We start from the raw sequence: 9,634 nt of genomic DNA, 5'->3' as shown, positions 1-9,634 counted from the left end.
CTCTCTGTCCTGGCTCGGTGTTAGCATCTCCCTCCTCCTCGTGCTGGGCTGAGGCGTGGGGCTGGTCCGTTATCCAGGCAGCTGGCGGTGTTAGACCCAAGGCTCGGACATACTGGGACATGTCTTCCGGGAATCTTATGGTGAGATATTTACCTTTGTTGCTTGCGGTGAGCTTAAAGGGGAACCCCCAACGGTACCTAATCTCGTTCTCCCGCAGAAAGGTCGTCAGGGGCTTCATCTCTTTTCTTCTCAGCACTGTTATTTTGGATAAGTCAGAGAAGATTTGGATTTGTTCGTTTTGGAAGGTAAGTTCCTCTTTCCTTCTGCTTGCCATCAGTATTTTTTCTTTAGTAGTATAACTGTGCAGGCGCACAATTACGTCCCGCCGTCTGTTCGGGTCCTCCGATCTGGGCCCCAGGGCCCTGTGGGCTCTGTCTATTTCCAGGTCGCGATTCTGGAGGGAGTCACATATTGACCCAAAGAGGTCCACTAGGTAGGGGCGGAGGAGGCCAGGGAGAACCGTTTCGGGGACGTTGCGGATGCGGAGGTTTTGCCTCCTGTCTCTGTTCTCCTGGTCCTCCTGCGCTTCCCTGATTAGGCCGATTTCTTCCCGGAGTAGGAGGATCTCCCTCTCCGCTGCCGACTGGCGCCGCTGGCACTTCTCCATTTCGCCCTCCAGCTTTGCTGTTTTGTCGGTTAGGCCATTTATTTGTTGGGTCAGGTCGTGGACGGCCGTTTTGATCTCAACCTGGAGGGAGGCATGTAGCTTTGTATGTTGTAGCGCCATCAACTCCTCCATGAACGCTCTGGTAATCGGCTGTTCTTGTGCTGAGGCTTCTCTGGGCCGAGCCGCTTTGCTCTGTGGAGCGTGGTCTCCGCGTGCGCCTCCGCCATCTTGGATCCCTGGCTGCGTTTCAGGGCTTTTCTGCTGCGGTGAGAATATCTTCGCGATCGACTGTGTTGCCGGCTTCTTCGTTTGCCTTGACATGCTGGCGATCGTGCCCTTCTTAGGGATGTAGAAATTGAGGTGGATTTTTAAGTGGAAGGGTGCTAAAGTTAATAATTATGCGGGAGAGTCTGCTGAGCTCCCAAGCTAGCCGTCCATGTCAGTCGACGTCACCGGAAGTCTCGGCAATTACCTACTCTTGAGATTCATTCTACTAGTCAGTGAGTGCTGGAACTATTATTACTGTTTTGTAATTATTTAGGAGTAATTGGGTCCTTCTTTTTGTTCCTTTATCTGCACCCTGCAACCTGCGTTATATTATCTTATTTTGAGTGCTGTCTATCACTTGTTTTTTCCAGTTCCAGGTTTGGGATGCACAGTAAAAGAAGGTGGAGCGGAAGGATACTTTGTTGAACCTTGGGACCATGAATAGTCTTTTTGGAGTAAGATCTCAGATGATATGTGCTGCATGTGGTAGGGGTGAGGAGCTTGTGCAGGTAGAGGGTAGCTTACCCAGAAAGTATTTGAAGGCAAGACAGGAAAGATGAACTGTGCGCCTAGACTCAAGTGATGACCAATCTAGTTATTTGAGCATTTCGCAGTGATGTGTGTTGTAGTTGCATTGGAGGACAAAACGGCATACTGTATTGACTTGTAGAGGGTATCAAGTTTGCAAAGGTGGGTTTGGGGTGCTGCGCCATATACTATGTCACCATAGTTTATATTTGGCATTAGCATCTGCTGTGCGATACGCTTTCTGACCAGCAGACTTAGGGAGGATTTGTTCCTACACTGGCGACACACTTTATTTGAGCTTGGCTAGTCCCACGAATTCGGGTATACCCGGGTGTATTGAGGTTTGTGACTGTTTTCTGCCCGAGTACATTGAGTTATTTTCCAAGCAGGGATTGAAGCATTTTATTCCCGCTGGCTGCAATACTGCACAGTATATATATATAAACTGCATTACAATTCATGAATTTATGCCATCTGGTAGACACGCGAAGCATTGCAGCCTATTAAACCCTAATCATTATCATTTAACAGATCAGCCGCCCATCAGCCAGGCATGAACCCAGGCTGGGAAGGCAAATGCAACGGGGCTTGTCAGAGGTTAGGAGTGGCGCATTCCAGGTATCTGCCAGGTACATACCGGGTATTTGCTCGAATAAAGTGTATCGGTGCAGTATTAAGTACACCTAGTTTGGTATAGGTTTTAGATGTTAGGGTATCAATGTGCATCCCAAATGTTAAATGGGAGTCAAACCATATGCCCAAGTATTTGAAACTAGTAACAGGGGATAGGATGGAACTGTATTAGCGTTGGTTCTGATCTTCAGTTCATTCATTGGAAGCTTGAAACATTGAGCCTTGGTGCCAAATCCAATTGTTAGAGTCTTGTTAGTGCTTTAAACCAGTTAGTTTTTGGAAATCCAATTTTCAAGTCTCAAAAAGTCAGATAGAATTATGTGTTCAAGGTCGGAGAGGCTAGGGCTGTGTGCATATAAGATTGTGTCATCTGCATACATGTGTATTGAAGTTCCCTTACAAAATGTAGGAAGATCATTGATGAACACTGAGAAGAGTAGGGGCCCCAGAACAGAACCTTGCAGGACAGAGCAGGTGATATCCAGGGGCTTGGAGTTAGTGCCGAGAGACACATTTTGGGATCTGCCTGATAGGTTGGAATGAAACCAGGTTAAAGCATGCTCCCCTATTCCAGAGCACTGGAGTTTGTTTAGCAAGATAACATGATCAACAGTGTCAAAAGCCTTTTACAAACTCTATGAATATTGCACCAGTAAGTTGTCCCTTTTCCATTCCATACCTGATCTCATTGCAAACTTTTAGGAGGGTAGTTAGCGTGCAGTGTTTGGGGTGAAAGCCAGATTGGAATTGGCTAGGGAAATTTGTCTTTGTATAATAGTCGCTTAATTGGGAGTGAACACATTTTTGCATGACTTTGTGATTGCCGAGGACATAGTGCAAGGGGCGCGGTGGATGTTTTTTTTACAGAGAGACGCTCAATTAAATCTGTGACTGGTGGAGATAGCAGAGGTGATCGTGGGCTACATTATGAGTGAGCTGCGAATTGGGATCAGTGACGGCTGATTTACTGCATTGCCTGACAATGTGAGGACCCTTTGAAGTATGTACTGTATACAAGTATCTGTACTGATCTCTGAACTGATGTACAGCCGCTCTTATGGCAGTGAGTAGGTACAATCCAATGGACTGTTTTCTGTTTGCCTGTCTGACTGTTTTCCTGTGGATGCCGTACCCTGGATGAGCCTGGATTTTCTCTGTATTGGCCGTGCATGGGCGATCAGTGCTTGCCGGCCACTTGTGCGCATGCGAGATTGTCACTTGTGCTCGCCGTTCACGCATGTGCAGTCGGTGCTCACAGTTCCCACATGCGCAGTTGGTGCTTTCGTCTTCGCATGCGTGGCATTTGTGCCGGTTTCCGCCGGGACAAATATGTTCACCCTATGTATTTGTAGTTGAGTATACTGTGATATGATCTATCACTACAATCAGTACTCACTTGCCTTAGAGTTAGATTCACGCTGGGTGTTAGGGCTGAATACACATAGGAAAATAAAAAAGATCCCTCAGCGTATAGGGAGCACACTTTTTAGATGTTTACACTGTGGTTGCTTAGCAACTAGGTGCAGGGCCTAAGGCTCTCGGCTTTATGGTTTTACTTCTGGGTTCCCTGACACCTGTTTTTCACCTCCCAATCACTTTCACCCCTGTTTGAACATGGCCCTAATAAAGATTCCTTAGTTGAACCAAAACATTGGAATTCGATACACTTTATGCATTTGAACTTTATTCCTGGAGTGCCAAGTCTTCTTCCGCGTATCTTGTATGGGTGAAGTATTTATTTTATATATCTATTGTGCCTTGTTAAGAGGGGTGTGCGTCTGTGTTTTTTTTTTTAAGCTACGGTGGGTGAAAAAGGCGACAAAAAACCTCCACCGTTAGCATATAGCCAATCAAGAATATCACTTGTGAGCACATTCACATGTCCTAGACAGGTCTGCAACCCTGCCTTTCACCATTATCACCTAGCATATAGTGCTTCCTCTGCAGCAAGGGATTCTGGGAAATGACATGCAAATGAGCACACTGTGTAACCTTTTGCCTGAAATCCATTTTTACATGGAACCTAATATATTTTACATGTAAGCTAATGCTCACTGTTAACACAGTTTTTAAGCACAGCATGGGAATCAGATGCAAAGCCAGAGAAACCACTCACACTGTATGCTAAGTGATAATGGTGAAAGGTAGGGTTGCAGACCTATCTAAGATGTGAATGTGCTCACAAGTAATCTTTTTATTTGCTATATGCTATACGGTGGAGGTTTCTTGTTGCCTATTCACCCACCATAACTTAAAATGTGATTGAATGTGTAGCCAGGTCCACTCTGGGAGTCCCCCTTGTTTCCCTTCGCCTCTGCTGAGTGAGCTAGTGCCCGGTGAGCGCTAGTACTGTGGGGGGCGGTTGCGGTGGCGATCGGATCGCCGGAGGTTCCAGCGGCTCCCTCTGCAGGGAGCCGCCATTTTGTGTATCGCATCGCGCATGCGCAAAGCTGGTGCACACGCAGAACAGCCCCTTGAGCCGGCGGCCATGTCAAGGGAGCGCACACCTGCGCAGAAGATAGCGCAAGTGGCAGTCAGAACAGGGGAGAGGCTCCGCTGGGACTACAACCCCCAGCATGCAGAGGGGCATGCAGTCAGGTGTTCAAACACAGCCAATAGGGCTGCAGTATTCTCGGAGTACTGGAATGGATATATTTGGCGCTTCAGGACCACGTTAGTCGGAGCTGGGACACAGAGAGGTGAGGGTGTATGTGCAGGGCATCTGTGGCACCCCCCTCCTGATAGGCCCCAGCTGGGCCCCGACTCCCCTGCAAGTTTGTGGCTGCTAAAGGGACAGGCCCTTAGGCAGAGACACTGCCCCATTAGCTGAGTAAGCATTAGGGCTACAGCTGCACACTGTGCAGCTCTGACTGTCTGTGGTCTGGGACCAGATCACACTGAAAGTGTATAGAGACTACCTGCATGTGGGACCCTCCAGCTGGATACCACCAACGCGGAGGAGAACTCATCGCGGAGGCAGACACCGTCGTTGGATCAGCGGATCCTGTGTATCTATCAGCCAGCGTGCCCGGGTTGAGTAGCACCGGCAGGTACCTATACACCAGCGCACCAACCATTTACACCTAGACTAGTGGGCAGCATTGTCACACATTGGGGTTGGGTGTGGGACTCTTTGCGACACGGTGTGGGTTACACGGTGGTGGGTTCTGGCCCTGCGAGGCTTGATAGGTAGCTGTAATTAGTAGCATTATTATTCTTATTACCGTTATGATATGGGCATCAGTAAAGGTTATTGTAATTTTATACAGTGTGTGTGTGTGTGTGTGTATTAGTACATTTGGTTCCTGTGAGGGGCTCCTCCCACTACATTGGGATCCCTCTCAGGTGGAGGCGCTGCACCGAGACTATTGTTGCTATATCACCCCGGGCTCCCTGTGGCGGACGCTTGGGATCTCCGTGAGCAACAGGAAATGTAAGCACCAGTAGCCTCTCTACACTTGGGGGAAAGAAGGCTACATATGATGTATGTATTTACAGTTATGTGAAAAAGAAAGTACACCCTCTTTGACTTCTATGGTTTTACATATCAGGACATAATAACAATCATCTGTTCCTTAGCAAGTCTTAAAATTAGGTAAATACAGCCTCAGATGAACAACAACACATGACATATTACACTGTCATGATTTATTTATCAAAAATGAAGCCACAATGGAGAAGCCATCTGTGAAAAACTAAGTATATCTTATGATTAAATAACTTGTATAACCACCTTTAGCAGCAATAACTTGAGAAATTGTTTTCTGTATGACTTTATCATTCTCACATCATTGTGGAGGAATTTTGGCCCACTCTTCTTTACAACGTTGCTTCAGTTCATTGAGGTTTGTGGGCATTTGTTTATGCACAGCTCTCTTAAGGTTCAGCCACAGCATTTCAATTTGGTTGCGGTCTGTACTTTGATTGGACCATTGCAACACCTTGATTCTTTTCTTTTTCAGCCATTCTGTTGTAGATTTGCTGGTGTGCTTGGGATCATTGTCCTGTTGCATGACCCAATTTCGGCCAAACTTTAGCTGTCAGACAGATGTCCTCACATTTGACTCTAGAATACTTTGGTATACAGAGGAGTTCATGGTCGACTCAATGTCTGCAAGGTTCCCAGGTCCCGTGGCTGCAAAACAAGCCCAAATCACCACCCCTCCACCACCATGCTTGACAGTTGGTATGAGGTATTTGTGTTGATATGCTGTGTTTGGTTTTCGCCAAACGTGGCGCTGTGCATTATGGCAAACATCTCCACTTTGGTCTCGTCTGTCCAAAGGACATTGTTCGGGAAGTCTTGTGGTATGATCAGATGCAACTTGCAAACCTAAGCCGTGCTGCCATGTTCTTTTTAGAGAGAAGAGGCTTTCTCCTGGCAACCCTTCCAAACCAACAATACTGTTCAGTCTTGTTCTAATTGTAGTGTCAAAAACTTTAACATTTAACATGCTAACTGAGGCCTGTAGAGTCTGAGATGTAACTCTTGTTTTTTTTTTGCAATTTCTTTGAGCATTGCACCGTCTGACTTTGGGTTGAATTTGCTGGGACGTCCACTCCTGGGAAGACTGGCAACTGTCTTGAATGTTTTCCACTTTTGAATAATCTTTCTCACTGTAGAATGATGGAATTGAAATTTTTGGAAATGGCCTTATAACCTTTCCCAGATTGATGGGCATCAACAATTGCTTCTCTAAGATCATTGCTGATGTCTTTCCTCCTTGGCATTGTGTTAACACACCCCTGAATGCTCCAGACCAGCAAACTGCTAAAACGTTGGCTTTTATAGAGGGGGTTTCACTTGATGATCAATTAATTAAGGCATTTGATTAGCAGCACCTGTCTGCTACTTAGCATCTTAATTCCTATGGAAGCAGTAAGGGTGTACTTAGTTTTTCACACATAGCTTCTCCATTTTGGCTTTATTTTTGTTAAATAAATCATGACACAGTGTAATATGTCACATGTTGTTGTTCATCTGAGATTGTATTTTCCTAATTTTTAGACCTGCTATGGAACAGATGATTGTTATTGTGTCCTGATATGTAAAACCATAGAATTCAAAGAGGGTGCACTTTCTTTTTGACACCACTGTATGTATAATACAAATCTTTCTCTCTCTTTTTTTTATTTTATTCTTATATGTTTTCATCAAAGCACAGGAATGAATGCTACTGGTTGCTTCTTGAACCCACTGTATTGATATTTCTATCCCAACTGTCATTCATCTAGGCAAGTGGTTTTTATGGCTGGAATTGATGAAATCAAGGTTTGTACTGAAGTTTGACCATAATTACCTTTTAATCTTTTAATGATCTTTTTACTGGCTTAGAGCAGGAAAATAATGCTTACCTCCACATGTGATGAGTATTATTTGAGCTTGCTCAAATTAAGCATTTGATAATGTGTATGTGAGCGTATTTTTTCCCCCTCTGTTTTTATATTTGTCTAGGCTTCAACCACACCTTAAATAAGTGGGTAAAAAAGTAAAAAAAAAAAAAAAAAACCTCCAACGCACAGTATAGCATATGTAACCAGCATCACACTGATGACACCCAAAAGGTTGAATTATTCTTATGCACTTTAACCCAGGCTGTGCTGAAACGCTGTGTAATGTGGCAAATACAGTATAAGCTTATAGGGGTCCGTGTCAAAATGGATTTGAAGCAAAAGGTGACATTGTGTGCTTGTTTGCATGTCATTTCCCAGAATCCCTTGCTGCAGTGGAAGCATTGTATACAAGGAGATAATGGTAAAAGGACAGTTGCAGACCTGTCTAAGACATGCAAATACGTTTTCAGGTGAATTTTTTTGTAGAAATCAATTAAAATGTAAATAGTTCTTCTGATGCAGACCAACGAACAAACAACAACTGAAGTTAGCTGCAGTAAAGGCCTGGCAAAGCATCACAAAGGAGGAAACCCAGCATTTGGTGATGTCCATGGGTTCCAGACTTCAAGCAGTCATTGCCTGCAAAGGATTCTTGACAAAGTATTAAAAATGAACATTTTATTTATGATTGTGTTAATTTGTCAAATTACATTTGAGCCCCTGAAATAAGGGGACTGTGTATGAAAATGGTTGCAATTCCTAAACGTTTCATACAATATTTTTGTTCAACCCCTTGAATTAAAGCTGAAAGTCAGCACTTCTATTGCATCTCGGTTGTTTCATTTCAAATCCATTGTGGTGGCTTACAGAGCCAAAATTATGAAAATTGTGTCAGTGTCCAATTAAATTCAGAAGGGATGGAGGCATTATATCAGATGTAACCCTGTTCCCCCCCCCCCCCCCCCCCCCGCCCCCAATCGAAGATAGGGTCTATTACGGGGAACTACGCTGGTTACTTGGAGCAGTGTGGTGCCTACCTGCTGATAGACAGTAGCCCTGAGTCTCCCGCATGATGGTTTGGGATAGTAACAGGACAGACTTCTGGGGTATAACCTGACTCGTACTCACGGTGACAGCACCTCCATCTCTTGCAGCCCCCAGGATACGGGGAGAAATCCCTGCTTGAGAGTTTCTTTCTCCTTCTTCCCAATAGATTTCAATCTCAAGACAGAAGTATATTAAACAGTATTTCTTTATTCTCTATGCACACAGCACAACAGTCACTCAGCAGAACTAGGGCCTGCACCCTCAGGATGTTCCTGAACTACACTCCCAGCCAGCGGGCACCAGGAGCAGTCCTAGATTTTCCCTTACTCTCTGATAGAGTAAGGGGAACAGTTTCCCACCACTCCCCTAAGGGAGGGCACACAGTATGCAGAGCCCTGCACACTGCTCTCGGGTAGACCAGCCTCTCTCACGGTAGAGGCAACTGAATAAATTCAGGAAGTGCAGCCCCTTAAGTACAGATCCAGTAAGAACCAGCCCCTTGCCCCTGATTGGACACCAGGCCTGATTACATTACCTTCTCTGTGACTCACTGGGCTGCAGAGAGGCAGGGAAAACCCATGATAAATCCTGGCAAACCTGCCCTTTCCAGGGATTACTGCCAGAAGGAGGGCAGACGTATTAGCCCAAACCAGACAGGGCTACACTCTGCCTCTGGTGGAATCCAATGGTCCCCGCTTGGACCTAAATTTGCTGGGCCATCCTGTAGGTGAAGAACCTGCAACAAGTACATCAAACATTAACAGGGTACACAGTATGCCATCATAGTACCTGCAGGTTACATACCCACCGACCCAGGATGGTGATAAAGACTGGGATGTCTCCAACATGGAGAATCCTTTTTAATAATAATGTCTAGGGTCCGGTTTCCTCACGGTACAACCATTTTGGTCAACCACCTTAACAAAATAAGTCTGAGGAGGGCCATTTTCTGAATGATATACACTTTATGCATGAAAATGTTCCGCCCTACACTCCAGACCCTCATGAGGTAGCATACTCTTTCTTCAGTTTGAAAAGCTGAGTTACTATTCTTAGAGCTCAGGTAATCTATTACTGCGTCTCGGAGCCAGGTCTCTCTTTGCCTCTCAATTTCCAACATAATGGGCTCTGGCACGTTAAAGTGTAATGCTTGCACTT

This window comes from Ascaphus truei, chromosome 4 (genome assembly GCF_040206685.1).
Source record: "Ascaphus truei isolate aAscTru1 chromosome 4, aAscTru1.hap1, whole genome shotgun sequence".
In the NCBI taxonomy this organism is placed as follows: Eukaryota; Metazoa; Chordata; class Amphibia; order Anura; family Ascaphidae; genus Ascaphus; species Ascaphus truei.
This window is presented reverse-complemented; position numbering follows the sequence as displayed.